Source organism: Crinia signifera, chromosome 5 (assembly GCF_055691185.1).
Source record: "Crinia signifera chromosome 5, ASM5569118v1, whole genome shotgun sequence".
Lineage (NCBI taxonomy): Eukaryota > Metazoa > Chordata > Amphibia > Anura > Myobatrachidae > Crinia > Crinia signifera.
In genome coordinates, this window is record NC_139221.1 from 208,366,256 (window position 1) to 208,381,896 (window position 15,641).

General features: G+C 37.5%; 1 long non-coding RNA gene across 3 annotated transcripts in view; it reads right to left on the reverse strand.

Annotated features, from left to right (window-relative positions):
* Positions 1-15,641, reverse strand: part of LOC146080808 (uncharacterized) — a 23,417-nt gene continuing 7,776 nt past the window's right edge. The window contains exons 3-5 of one of the 3 annotated variants that reach the window (XR_014474994.1): positions 2,610-2,790; positions 1,645-1,861; positions 1-715 (exon numbers count right to left, since the gene is read on the reverse strand). This is a non-coding gene — a long non-coding RNA (uncharacterized LOC146080808). Of the gene's footprint in view, positions 716-1,644; positions 1,867-2,609; positions 2,791-15,641 lie in introns of all 3 variants that reach the window. The other 2 variants (XR_014474993.1, XR_014474992.1) reach the window with 2 other exon arrangements.

Here is a 15,641-nt window from a genome sequence, read left to right on the forward strand (position 1 = left end):
CAACAGTTTCTGTTTTGCAATGTTTTATTGAAATTTCTTCTGTTATTTGTAAGACTGTGGTACACATGGTATATAATATTTCAGATCTGGAATGGTCTGCTTGCTCGATACTAGGATGAAATATTTTCAGCTTTACAGCTTATTTCAATAGTAAAAACGAAAGATGTATATATCAATGCGTCATCTATCTATCTATGCCACTTGCGTTTTGATACCATTTATGAACAGCAATGCAAACCCTCATCCGAGATGTTTATTAACACCTGTTGAGAAATAATGGTTATTTAGTTTCAATGATGTAACTTTATTCAGTGGATGTATTTATTATTTTAAAGTCATACATATAGAAAATAATAAAAATTGGACTGCGATGTTGAAAATACTTTGAACTTTTCTAAGATCAAAAGACAAAATCATGCTAGGCACACCGAAGAAGAGGAATGTGATACGAAGGCAATATGCTATACTTGATTCATAGGTCTTTCTGTAGGTTATTGATATTGGTCTGGTATACGTCTGTCCCCATATGACTGTTGTATGAAATAATTGCCACAGGCTGAATTAAAAGGTTTGCAGCTTCGTGAAGGAGACACTGGCTATTTCTCCAGATCATGCATTTCATGTCGTCCTTTAGGCAACTTCTTTTGCGTAGAACTTTGGTTTCCAATGTTCGGGATCAGTTGGTGTCTGGTCGTGAAGATTCAGTAGGTGGCACCTAGAGAAAATCGGGGACAATATGAATTAGGAATGGTTTTAATAAATATTTCCCCCCTCTATATAGGTTCTTTCCACATCAGAAGAATGACAATTTATAGCAAAAGCTAAGGTTGAGAGTAACACGGGAATAAGTGGAGTAGTTCAAAGGCGCTTAGGAAAAATATATAACTGTCTCTCAATAAATACGAATAAGAATATTTGCTTAAAACACAGGATGTCTGAAAAACATCAAAAATATAAGTAAAAAACCATTAGCACAGCCCAGATTATAGCAAGGATTAGGTCCGCTTAGATAGAGATATGGGGTTGGAAAGTAGTAAGGTTGAGAGTGTCTGAAATGGGCTCTTGACACATATTTGCTGATAGTGACCTGTTGAGTAAGAATTAAATTAAGGAAGGGGTATGACCAAATAGTCCTTGACTAATTAATTTTTAATCATTTTTACATTTTCCAATTTTTGGAGAGAATAAAGTACAAAGTGATGGAAATGGGGAAAAAAAATGTATGAGACCGGTATATTGGGGTGCCTTATGAGTTGGACAAGCGTTTTAGGCTTAAGAATCAGAGAAATCAGTTTTTTCAAGTTATTAAGAGCCTTTAATTGATCCAAATAGATATTTCTAAAGACCAAATTTAAAGAACCTCTGTATTATGATATTAAAGAAAAGCCAATTACAGGTCTGCAAACACCAAAGTAATGTGGTATTAAGAACAATGAAAAGAGTCATGCAAACTTTTGTATACTAAAAGGAAAAACAAGCTAGAACCTGGAATAAAATGCCAGGAAGGAACCATATAGCATAACACCACATAAGATTTTAAATATGTCTCTAAAATTATCAGTTTGTATTTGAATAGTTTAATGAAAGAAACTGGAAAAAGGATGGATTAAGATAAAAGGAAGCTAACTTGTAAGACATATGTACCTGTTCATTGAAATCAGCAAACTTCTTGTCCAGCAGCTTTGGAGACTCAGTCATCTGCAGCACTGTATTCTGTTGCACACTTGTGATGTCTACTACCACGACATCACAACTATCCTCGGTGGTTGGAGATCTTGACATCTGCTGTTACGTGGACAATGGATGAAGCAAACCATTTTCTTTCAGGTACCCAAAAACCTCAAAATTTCAATAGGAGGAGCTGCCCTAGTGAGAAGGGGAAACAAAATTGTAAGCTTTATATTTTCTAGTATTAACACCATTCATGATATCTACACATTATGCAATACTACGCAAGACTGCAAAGAACTGAATATTACTTAATACCTGGACCAGGGTGAGTTCATGACAGAGTTTGTGAACTTTTATATTAGGATAATACTATTTAAAAGCAAGCTGGATATGGAACAGACATAAAAAAAAAGCACCATACAGCACAAGGAAACACACAATACAGCACACCACATACTTTTAGCAACCCATTTCATTATAAAATACATCTGAAAGAATAACCATCCAGCAAAATGCCATGCCGAACGGCACCATACGGCACAGCATGATGCCTTACGTATGATTAGGGCATGGTGGAAACTGAATAAACCTAGAATCCTGGGTTAAAAAAGGTAAAATCAAGCTGGATGTGCAACACACATCAGGAAATAACCATAGAGCACTGGAAATCACAATACCAAAACACCACATACATTTAGAAAACCACTATAGTCTGAAACAAAACATCCGAAAAATAACCAGACAGCAAAATGCCATGTCGCACAGCACCATACGGCACAGCATGATACCACACTGACGGTTGTGGGCATGGTGGAAACTGGATAAACCCAGAAATGTAAACAATTTGGATGCAAGACAAAAGCAAGCTGGATGTGGAACGGACATTAGGAATCGATTACTATATGAAAAGAGGATAGTTGTGAAATGGAAATATTTACCTGTGCATTTAAAACCAGTAAACTTCCTGTCCAGCATCTGCAGAGACTCAGTTGTCTGAAGCACTGTATTTTGACGCACACTTGTGATGTCCACAACCAAGAATATCCAAAGTAGTTGGAGACCTTGAATTCAGCTTATGACAATGGATGAAATGGACCTCAAAATTCAAGAGTAGCTGCCCTAGTAAGAAAGTAACAATACTACTAAACTCTACATAGACATTTTATATTGTTTAAACACACGACAGGAAGTAACAGAACTGGATATACATTGGGAATCACTGTATAATTATAAAAATCAAGCTGGAAATAGGAGTGAAAACGCCAGGAATAATGCACATTTACGCACCTTATGGCACCATATTTATGGTTTAAGTGACAATGAAAATAGCTTGCATGGCTGGGTGTTTTCTATTAGGAGATCATGGTAATGCAACTGGATCTGTGAGCGACAGTCAGTATAGCACAAAACTGTATTATGCAAAGTCGTAGGTGCCGTACGCCAACGCATCAGACAGTATACCGGCATACTAACGGAATTAGGGATGCTGATAATAGATTACACCCAGAAATACAAACAATTTGCATATTAAGTAAAAGCTAAAATGACAGCACTGAAACCGCCAAGAAGGCAACTTACAGCATAAAACCATAAAACACGATGCCATACTGAAGGTTATTTGATTAATATAGTAACACACACTTTTTGGATATTAAGTAAATACAAGTTGAACAGGCTGAAACTGCCAAGAAGGCAGCTTGCATCAAATACAGATAGTAGTAGATGCTCAAATTAGTTCAGTAATATCACTCAGGTGCATGCAAGGGAGGGGTTAATACTGGTTAAGTAAAACAAGATTTTTTCTCCCCAGCACACTGGGGCAGATGTATTAAGCCTTAACAAGAGATAAATTCAAGTGTGATAAGGAGAGATAAACGTTCAGCCAATCAGCTCCTTAATGACTTTTTTCAAACACAGCCTGTAGCATGACAGTTAGCAGGTGATTGGTTGGACGTTTATCTCTGCTTATCACACTTGAATTCATCTTTTGTTAAGGCTTAATACATCTGCCCCAATGAGTGGTATTAGTAACCATTCTTGAACACTACATGATAATAGAATTTAGAGATATTGGTTACATATACCTGCGCAGGTGTATGATATGCCCCCAAGCCGCGTCAAGGCTTCTCTGTATATTGGGGGTCCCTAGCGCTATATCTAGGTGCAGGGTGCGGCACACCAAAAACGGTCATAAGCTAGGAAGCCCAGTGCAGCATGCCAGTGAGATACTATAGTGTTAATAAATATTAGTAATAGGAAGCCGAAGCTATATATAGAGATAAAATAAAATAAAAATGAAATGTAATTAAAATAGAGGAGAGATAGTGTTAGGGAGTCAAAAGTGTTAATAGAATGTAAGGGCATGCTGCACTAAAGCCAACCAGTCATGGGGCACCGCACCCCACACCACTGTTACCCTAAATTGGGTCTACGATTAACCAGCAAAGAGCCACATGATAATGGCTCCTTACTTGGTATATCTGAACTAAGAGCTACCTACCTTGGAGCAACCCCAGACTACTCCTGGACACATTTCTCCTCCCAATATGGGCTCCCTTCTGCCTCTAACAACACACATACAGATAGTGGAAGATGCTCAAATTAAGCTTGCAGCAAATGCCTAACTTACAGTTTTAGGATTAAATAAATCAACTTGTGTTTACATCATATGCAAAGGTGTGTATGAACAGGCTGAAACCGCCAAGAAGGCAGCTTAACACTATGAAGTATGATGCCCTACTTATGGTTTTATGACCAATTTAGTTATACACACACACCTTTGGAAATTACGGAAATACAAGATGTACATTGGACTGAAACCGCCAGGAACATTAATGCACAATATCGCGCCATATTTATGGTTTCAGGGACAATGAAAATAGCTTGCATGGCTGGGTGTTTTCTATTAGGAGATCATGGTAATGCAACTGGATCTGTGAGCGACATAGTCAGTAAAGCACAAAAAACTGTATTATGCAAAGACGTAGGTGCCGTACGCCAACACATCAGACAGTATACCGGCATACTAACGGAATTAGGGATGCGGATAATAGATTATACCCAGAAATACAAAGAATTTGCATATTAAGTAAAAGCTAAAATAACAGCACTGAAACCGCAAGGAAGGCAGCTTACAGCATAAAAATACAAAACAGCATGTCATACTGATGGTTTTTTAAATATAGTAAACACACACTTTTTGGATATTAAGCAAACACAGGTTGAACAGGCCGAAACCAACCAGGAAGGCAGCTTGCAATAAAAAGCCATACTGATGGTTTTTGGATTAATATAGTTATACACACACACACACACACACACACACACCTTTTGGATATTAATTAAGTACAAGTTGAACAGGCTGAAAGCACCAAGAAGGCAGCTTACAGCATAGAACCACAAAATAGGATGCCATACTGATGGGTGTTTGATTATTTTAGTCATACATATCTTTTGGATATTTAGTACACAAGTTGAACAGACTGAAAACGCCAAAAAGGCAGCTTGCAGTAAAAACCAATACTGATGGTTTTTGGATTAATATAGTTATACACACACACCTTTTGGATATTAATTAAGTACAAGTTGAACAGGCTGAAAGCACCAAGAAGGCAGCTTACAGCATAGAACCACAAAACAGGATGCCATACTGATGTTTTTTTGATTAATATAGCAACACACACTTTTTGGATATTAAGTAAATACAAGTTAAACAGGCTGACACCGTCAAAAAGGCAACTTGCCGCAAAAAGCCATACTGATGGTTTTTTGATTAATATAGTTATACATACACACACACACACACACACCTTTTGGATATTAAGTAAGTACAAGTTTAACAGGCCGAAAGTACCAAAAGGCAGCTTGCAGTAAAAAGCCATACTGATGGATTTTGGATTAAATGTAGTTATACACACACACAGACACACGTTTTGGATATTTAGTAAAACACAATTTGAACAGGCTGAAACCGTCAAAAAGGCAACTTGCCGCAAAAAGCCATACTGATGTTTTTTTTGATTAATATAGGTATACACACCCCATTTGGATATTAAGGACGTACAAGTTAAACAGGCTGAAAGCGCCAAGAAGGCAGCTTGCAGAAAAATGCCACACTGAAGGTTATTTGATTAATATAGGTACACACACTTTTTGGATATTAAAGAAATACAAGTTGAACAGGCTGTAACCGCCAAGGCGGCAGCTTACAGCATAAAAATACAAAACAATGCCATACTGATGTTATTTTAAATATAGTAACATACACTTTTGGGATGTTATTTTAAATATAGTAACATACACTTTTGGGATATTAAGTAAATATGAGTTGAACAGGCTGAAACCGCCAAGAAGGCAGCTTGCAGCAAAATGCCATACTGAAGGTTATTTGATTAATATAGGTATACACACACACTTTTTGGATATTAAGGAAATACAGGTTGAACAGGCTGAAACCGCCAAGAAGGCAGCTTACAGCATAGAACCACAAAATAGGATGCCATACTGATGGGTGTTTGATTATTTTAGTCATACATATCTTTTGGATATTTAGTACACAAGTTGCACAGACTGAAACTGCCAAAAAGGCAGCTTGCAGTAAAAACCAATACTGATGGTTTTTGGATTAAATAAATCATACACACCTTGGGCTATGAAGTAAACACAAGTTGAACAGGCTGAAACAGCCAAGGCAGCTTGCAGCAAAAAGCCATACTGATGGTTTTTTGATTAATATAGTTACACACACACACACCTTTTGGATATTAATTAAGTACAAGATGAAAAGGCTGAAAGCGCCAAGAAGGCAGCTTACAGCATAGAACCACAAAACAGGATGCCATACTGATGGTTTTTTGATTAATATAGTAACACACACTTTTTGGATATTAAGTAAATACAAGTTGAACAGGCTGAAACCGTCAAAAAGGCAACATGCCGCAAAAAGCCATACTGATGTTTTTTTTGATTAATATAGGTGTATACACACACACACCTTTTGGATATTACTTAAGTACAAGTTGAACAGGCTGAAAGCGCCAAGAAGGCAGCTTACAGCATATAACCACAAAACCGGATGCCATACTGATGGTTTTTTGATTAATATTAGGTATACACACACACACCTTTTGGATATTAAGTAAATATGAGTTGAACAGGCTGAAACCGCCAAGAAGGTAGCTTGCAGCATAGAACCACAAAACAGGATGCCATTCTGATGGTTTTTGACTATAGTAACACACAATTTTTGGATATTAAGCAAACACAGGTTGAACAGGCCAAAATCCACCAAGAAGGCAGCTTGCAGTAAAAAGCCATACTGATGGTTTTTGGATTAAATAAGTCATACACACCTTGGGCTATAAAGTAAACACAAGTTGAAAAGGCTGAAACCGCCAAGGCGGCAGCTTGCAGCATAGAACCACAAAACAGGATGCCATACGGATGGTTTCTTGATTAATATAGGTATACACACGTTTAGGATATTAAGTAAACACAAGTTGAACAGGCTGAAACCACCAAGAAGGCAGCTTGCAGCAAAATGCCATACTGAAGATTATTTGAGTAATATAGGTATACACACTTTTTGGATATTAAGTAAATACAGGTTGAAATGGCTGAAACCGCCAAAAAGGCAGCTTACAGCATAAAAATACAATACAGAATGCCATACGGATAGGTTTTTGATCTATATAGCAACACACACCTTTTGGATATTTAATACACAAGTTGAACAGGCTGTAACCGTCAAGAAGGCAGCTTTCAGCATAGAACCACAAAACAGTATGCCATACTGATGTTTTTTTTAAATATAGTAACATACACTTTTGGGATATTAAGTAAATGTGAGTTGAACCGACTGAAACTGCCAAAAAGGCAGCTTACAGCATAAAAATACAAAACAATGCCATACTGATGTTTTTTTGATTAATATAGGTATACACACCCCATTTGGATATTAAGGACGTACAAGTTGAACAGGCTGAAAGCGCCAAAAAGGCAGCTTGCAGCAAAATGCCACACTGAAAGTTATTTGATTAATATAGGTACACACACTTTTTGGATTTGAAAGAAATATAAGTTTAACAGGCTGTAACCGCCAAGGCGGCAGCTTACAGCATAAAAATACAAAACAATGCCATACTGATGTTATTTTAAATATAGTAACATACCTTTTGGGATATTAAGTAAATATGAGTTAAACAGGCTGAAACCGCCAAGAAGGCAGCTTGCAGCAAAATGCCATACTGAAGATTATTTGAGTAATATAGGTATACACACTTTTTGGATATTAAGTAAATACAGGTTGAAATGGCTGAAACCGCCAAAAAGGCAGCTTACAGCATAAAAATACAATACAGAATGCCATACGGATAGGTTTTTGATCTATATAGCAACACACACCTTTTGGATATTTAATACACAAGTTGAACAGGCTGTAACCGTCAAGAAGGCAGCTTTCAGCATAGAACCACAAAACAGTATGCCATACTGATGTTTTTTTTAAATATAGTAACATACCTTTTGGGATATTAAGTAAATATGAGTTAAACAGGCTGAAACCGCCAAGAAGGCAGCTTGCAGCAAAATGCCATACTGAAGGTTATTTGATTAATATAGGTATACACACTTTTTGCATATTAAGAAAATACAAGTAACAGACTGAAACCACCAAGAAGGCAGCTTACAGCATAGAACCACAAAATAGGATGCCATACTGATGGGAGTTTGATTATTTTAGTCATACATATCTTTTGGATATTTAGTACACAAGTTGCACAGACTGAAACTGCCAAAAAGGCAGCTTGCAGTAAAAACCAATACTGATGGTTTTTTGATTAATATAGACACACACACACACACACACACACACACACGTTTTGGATATTTAGTAAACACAATTTGAACAGGCTGAAACCACCAAGGCGGCAGCTTGCAGCAAAATGCCATACTGAAGGTTATTTGATTAATATAGGTACACACACTTTTTGGATATTAAGGAAATACAAGTTGAACAGGCTGTAACCACCAAGGCGGCAGCTTACAGCATAGAACTACAAAATAGGATGCCATACTGATGGGTGTTTGATTATCTTATTCATACATATCTTTTGGATATTTAGTACACAAGTTGCACAGACTGAAACTGCCAAAAAGGCAGCTTGCAGTAAAAACCAATAATGATGGTTTTTGGATTAATATAGTTACACACACACACACACACACACCCCCCTTTTGGATATTAATTAAGTACAAGTTGAACAGGCTGAAAGCGCCAAGAAGGCAGCTTACAGCATAGAACCACAAAACAGGATGCCATACTGATGGTTTTTTGATTAATATAGTAACACACACTTTTTGGATATTAAGTAAATACAAGTTGAACAGGCTGAAACCGTCAAAAAGGCAACTTGCCGCAAAAAGCCATACTGATGGCTTTTTTATTAATATAGGTACACACACACACACACACCTTTTTGATATTAAGTAAGTACAAGTTGAACAGGCTGAAACCGCCAAGGCAGCTTGCAGTGAAAAGCCATACTGATTGCTTTAGGATTAATATAGGTATACACACACAGAAACACGTTTTGGATTTTTAGTAAACACAATTTGAACAGGCTGAAACCGCCAAGAAAGCAGCTTGCAGCAAAATGCCATACTGAAGGTTATTTGATTAATATAGGTATATACACTTTTTAGATATTATGGAAATACAGGTTGAACAGGCTGAAACCGCCAAAAAGGCAGCTTACAGTAAAAAGCCATACTGATGGTTTTTGGATTAATATAGTTACACACACCTTTTGGATATTAATTAAGTACAAGTTGAACAGACTGAAAGCGCCAAGAAGGCAGCTTACAGCATATAACCACAAAGCAGGATGCCATACTGATGGTTTTTTGATTAATATAGGTATACACACACACACACACACCCCTTTTGGATATTAATTAAGTACAAGTTGAACAGGCTGAAACCGCCAAGAAGGTAGCTTGCAGCATAGAACCACAAAACAGGATGCCATTCTGATGGTTTTTAACTATAGTAACACACACTTTTTGGATATTAAGCAAACACAGGTTGAACAGGCCAAAACCCACCAAGAAGGCAGCTTGCATTAAAAAGCCATACTGATGGTTTTTGGATTAAAAAAGTCACACACACCTTGGGCTATGAAGTAAACACAAGTTGAACATCCTGAAACCGCCAAGGCGGCAGCTTGCAGCATAGAACCACAAAACAGGATGCCATACGGATGGTTTTTTGATTAATATAGGTAAAAAACACGTTTAGGATATTAAGTAAATACAGGTTGAACAGGCTGAAACCGCCAAAAAGGCAGCTTACAGCATAAAAATACAAAACAATGCCATATTGATGGTTTTTTAAGTACAGTAACACACACTTTTTGTATATTAAGTAAATATGAGTTGAACAGGCTGAAACCGCCAAGGCAGCAGCTTACAGCATAGAACCACAAGACAGGATGCCATACAGATATGTTTTTTTGATTAATATAGGTATATACACACACACACACACACACACACACACACACCTTTTGGATATTAAGTAAATATGAGTTGAACAGGCTGAAACCGCCAAGAAAGCAGCTTGCAGCATAGAACCACAAAATAGGATACCATACTGATGGGTGTTTGATTATTTTAGTCATACATATCTTTTGGATATTTAGTACACAAGTTGCGCAGACTGAAACAGCCAAAAAAAGGCAGCTTGCAGTAAAAACCAATACTGATGGTTTTTGGATTAAATAAATCATACACACCTTGGGCTATGAAGTAAACACAAGTTGAACAGGCTGAAACCGCCAAGGCAGCTTGCAGCAAAAAGCCATACTGATGGTTTTTTGTATAAATATAGTTATACACACACACACACACCTTTTGGATATTAAGTAAGTACAATTTGAACAGGCTTAAAGTGCCAAGAAGGCAGCTTACAGCATAGAACCACAAAACAGGATGCCATACTGATGGTTTTTTGATTAATATAGGTATACACACCCCTTTTGGATATTAAGTAAGTACAAGTTGAACAGGCTTAAAGCGCCAAGAAGGCAGCTTGCAGCAAAATGCCTAATTTACAGTTTTAGGATTAAATAAGTCATACACACCTTTGGCTATGAAGTAAACACAAGCTGAACAGGCTGAAAAAGCCAAGAAGGCAGCTTACAGCATAACACTATGAAGTATGATGCCATATTTCTCGTTTTATGACCAATATATGTCATGCACACCTTTGGATATTAAGGAAATACAAGCTGTACACAGGACTGAAACCGCCAGTAACATTAATACACAATGCCACGCCTTACGGCACAGCATGGTGCCAGATTTATAGTTTCAGGGACAATGAAAATAGCTTGCATGGCTGGGTGTATTCTATTATGAGATCATGGTAACGCAACTGGATCTGTGAGCGACATCGTCAGTAAAGCACAAAACTGTATTATGCAAAGACGTAGGTGCCTTACGCCAACGCATCAGACAGTATATGGCATACTAATGGAATTAGGGATGCTGATAATAGATTACACCCAGAAATACAAACAATTTGCATATTAAGTAAAAGCTAAAATGACAGCACTGAAACACACACTTTTTGCATATTAAGTAAATACAAGTTGAACAGACTGAAACCACCAAGAAGGCAGCTTACAGCATAGAACCACAAAACAGAATGCCATACTAATGGGTTTTTGATTTATATAGCAACACACACTTTTTGCATATTAAGAAAATACAAGTAACAGACTGAAACCACCAAGAAGGCAGCTTACAGCATAGAACCACAAAATAGGATGCCATACTGATGGGAGTTTGATTATTTTAGTCATACATATCTTTTGGATATTTAGTACACAAGTTGAACAGACTGAAACTGCCAAAAAGGCAGCTTGCAGTAAAAAGCCATACTGATTGTTTTTGGATTAAATAAGTCATACACACCTTGGGCTATGAAGTAAACACAAGTTGAACAGGCTGAAACTGCCAAGAAGGCAGCTGCAGTAAAATGCCATACTGAAGGTTATTTGATTAACATAGGTATACAGACTTTTTGGATATTAAGTAAATACAGGTTGAACAGGCTGAAACCGCCAATAAGGCAGCATACCACTATGAAGTATGATGCCATACTTATGGTTTTATGACCAATATATGTCATACACACCTTTGGATATTAAGGAAATACAAGATGTACACAGGACTGAAACCGCCAGGAACATTAATGCACAATGCTGTGCCTTATGGCACAGCACCATGTTTCAGGGACAATGAAAATCGCTTGCACGGCTGGGTGTATTCTATTATGAGATCATGGTAACGCAACTGGATCTGTGAGCGACATCGTCAGTAAAGCACAAAACTGTATCATGCAAAGACGTAGGTGCCGTACGCCAACGCATCAGACAGTATACCGGCATACTAACGGAATTTGGGATGCTGATAATAGATTACACCCAGAAATACAAACAATTTGCATATTAAGTAAAAGCTAAAATGACAGCACTGAAACCGCCAGGAAGGCAGCTTACAGCATAAAAATACAAAACAGCATGTCATACTGATGGTTTTTAAATATAGTAACACACACTTTTTGGATATTAAGCAAACACAGGTTGAAAAGGCCGAAACCCGCCAAGAAGGCAGCTTGCAGTAAAAAGCCATACTGATGGTTTTTGGATTAATATAGTAACACACACTTTTTGGATATTAAGGAAATACAAGTTGAACAGGCTGTACCCGCTAGGAACATTAATGCACAATGCCGTGCCTTACGGTGCCATGTTTCAGGGACAATGAAAATTGCTTGCATGGCTGGGTGTATTCTATTATGAGATCATGGTAACGCAACTGGATCTGTGAGCGACATCGTCAGTAAAGCACACAACTGTATTATGCAAAGACGTAGGTGCCGTACGCCAACGCATCAGACAGTATACCGGCATACTAACGGAATTAGGGATGCTGATAATAGATTACACCCAGAAATACAAACAATTTGCATATTAAGTAAAAGCTAAAATGACAGCACTGAAACCGCCAGGAAGGTAGCTTACAGCAAAAGCCTAACTTACAGTTTTAGGATTAAATAAGTCATACACACCTTTGCATATGATGTAAACACAAGTTGAACAGGCTGCAACCGTCAAGAAGGCAGCTTACAGCATAACACTATGAAGTATGATGCCCTACTTCTGTTTTTATGACCAATATAGGAAAAAAACCATTTGGTATCCCAATTGCACACTGAGTGAAAAATAACTACATAATAATCAGATAATACAGAGATCTTGCATATATACAAGTAACAGGCTGAAACAGCCAAGGCAGCTTGCAGCAAAAAGCCATACTGATGGTTTTTTGATTAATATAGTCACACACACACACACACACACACACACACACACACACACCTTTTGGATATTAAGTACAAGTTGAACAGGCTGAAACCGCCAAGAAGGCAGCTTGCAGTAAAAACCAATAATGATGGTTTTTGGATTAATATAGTTATACACACACACACACACACACACACACCTTTTGGATATTAATTAAGTACAAGTTGAACAGGCTGAAAGCGCCAAGAAGGCAGCTTACAGCATAGAACCACAAAACAGGATGCCATACTGATGGTTTTTTGATTAATATAGTAACACACACTTTTTGGATATTAAGTAAATACAAGTTGAACAGGCTGAAACCGTCAAAAAGGCAACTTGCCGCAAAAAGCCATACTGATGGTTTTTTTGATTAATATAGGTATACACACACACACACACACACACACACACACCTTTTGGATATTAAGTAAGTACAAGTTGAACAGGCTGAAAGTGCCAAGAAGGCAGCTTGCAGCAAAATGCCACACTGAAGGTTATTTGATTAACCTAGTAACACACACTTTTTGGATATTAAGGAAATACAAGTTGAACAGGCTGAAACCGTCAAAAAGGCAACTTGCTGCAAAAAGCCATACTGATGGTTTTTTGATTAACATAGGTATACACACACCTTTTGGATATTAAGTAAGTACAAGTTGAACAGGCTGAAAGTGCCAAGGCAGCTTGCAGCAAAATGCCACACTGTAGGTTATTTGATTAATATAGTAACACACACTTTTTGGATATTAAGTAAATACAAGTTGAACAGGCTGAAACCGTCAAAAAGGCAACTTGCTGCAAAAAGCCATACTGATGGTTTTTTTGATTAATATAGGTATACACACACACACACACACACACACACACACACACACCTTTTGGATATTAAGTAAGTACAAGTTGAACAGGCTGAAAGTGCCAAGAAGGCAGCTTGCAGCAAAATGCCACACTGAAGGTTATTTGATTAACCTAGTAACACACACTTTTTGGATATTAAGGAAATACAAGTTGAACAGGCTGAAACCGTCAAAAAGGCAACTTGCTGCAAAAAGCCATACTGATGGTTTTTTGATTAACATAGGTATACACACACGTTTTGGATATTTAGTAAACACAATTTGAACAGGCTGAAAACGCCAAGGAGGCAGCTTGCAGCATAGAACCACAAAACAGGATGCCATACTGATGGTTTTTTGATTAATATAGGTATACACACCCCATTTGGATATTAAGGACGTACAAGTTGAACAGGCTGAAAGCGCCAAGAAGGCAGCTTGCAGCAAAATGCCACACTGAAGGTTATTTGATTAATATAGGTACACACACACTTTTTGGATATTAAAGAAATACAAGTTGAACATGCTGTAACCGCCAAGGCGGCAGCTTACAGCATAAAAATACAAAACAATGCCATACTGATGTTATTTTAAATATAGTAACATACACTTTTGGGATATTAAGGAAATACAAGTTGAACAGGCTGAAACCGTCAAAAAGGCAACTTGCCGCAAAAAGCCATACTGATGGCTTTTTTGATTAATATAGGTACACACACACACACACACACACACACACACACACACACACACACCTTTTTGATATTAAGTAAGTACAAGTTGAACAGGCTGAAACCGCCAAGGCAGCTTGCAGTGAAAAGCCATACTGATTGTTTTAGGATTAATATAGGTATACACACACAGAAACACGTTTTGGATTTTTAGTAAACACAATTTGAACAGGCTGAAACCGCCAAGAAAGCAGCTTGCAGCAAAATGCCATACTGAAGGTTATTTGATTAATATAGGTATATACACTTTTTAGATATTATGGAAATACAGGTTGAACAGGCTGAAACCGCCAAAAAGGCAGCTTACAGTAAAAAGCCATACTGATGGTTTTTGGATTAATATAGTTACACACACCTTTTGGATATTAATTAAGTACAAGTTGAACAGACTGAAAGCGCCAAGAAGGCAGCTTACAGCATATAACCACAAAGCAGGATGCCATACTGATGGTTTTTTGATTAATATAGGTATATACACACACACCTTTTGGATATTAATAAACCACAAAGCAGGATGCCATACTGATGGTTTTTTGATTAATATAGGTATATATACACACACACACACACCTTTTGGATATTAATTAAGTACAAGTTGAACAGGCTGAAACCGCCAAGAAGGTAGCTTGCAGCATAGAACCACAAAACAGGATGCCATTCTGATGGTTTTTAACTATAGTAACACACACTTTTTGGATATTAAGCAAACACAGGTTGAACAGGCCAAAACCCACCAAGAAGGCAGCTTGCATTAAAAAGCCATACTGATGGTTTTTGGATTAAATAAGTCACACACACCTTGGGCTATGAAGTAAACACAAGTTGAACAGGCTGAAACCGCCAAGGCGGCAGCTTGCAGCATAGAACCACAAAACAGGATGCCATACGGATGGTTTTTTGATTAATATAGGTATACACACGTTTAGGATATTAAGTAAATACAGGTTGAACAGGCTGAAACCGCCAAAAAGGCAGCTTACAGCATAAAAATA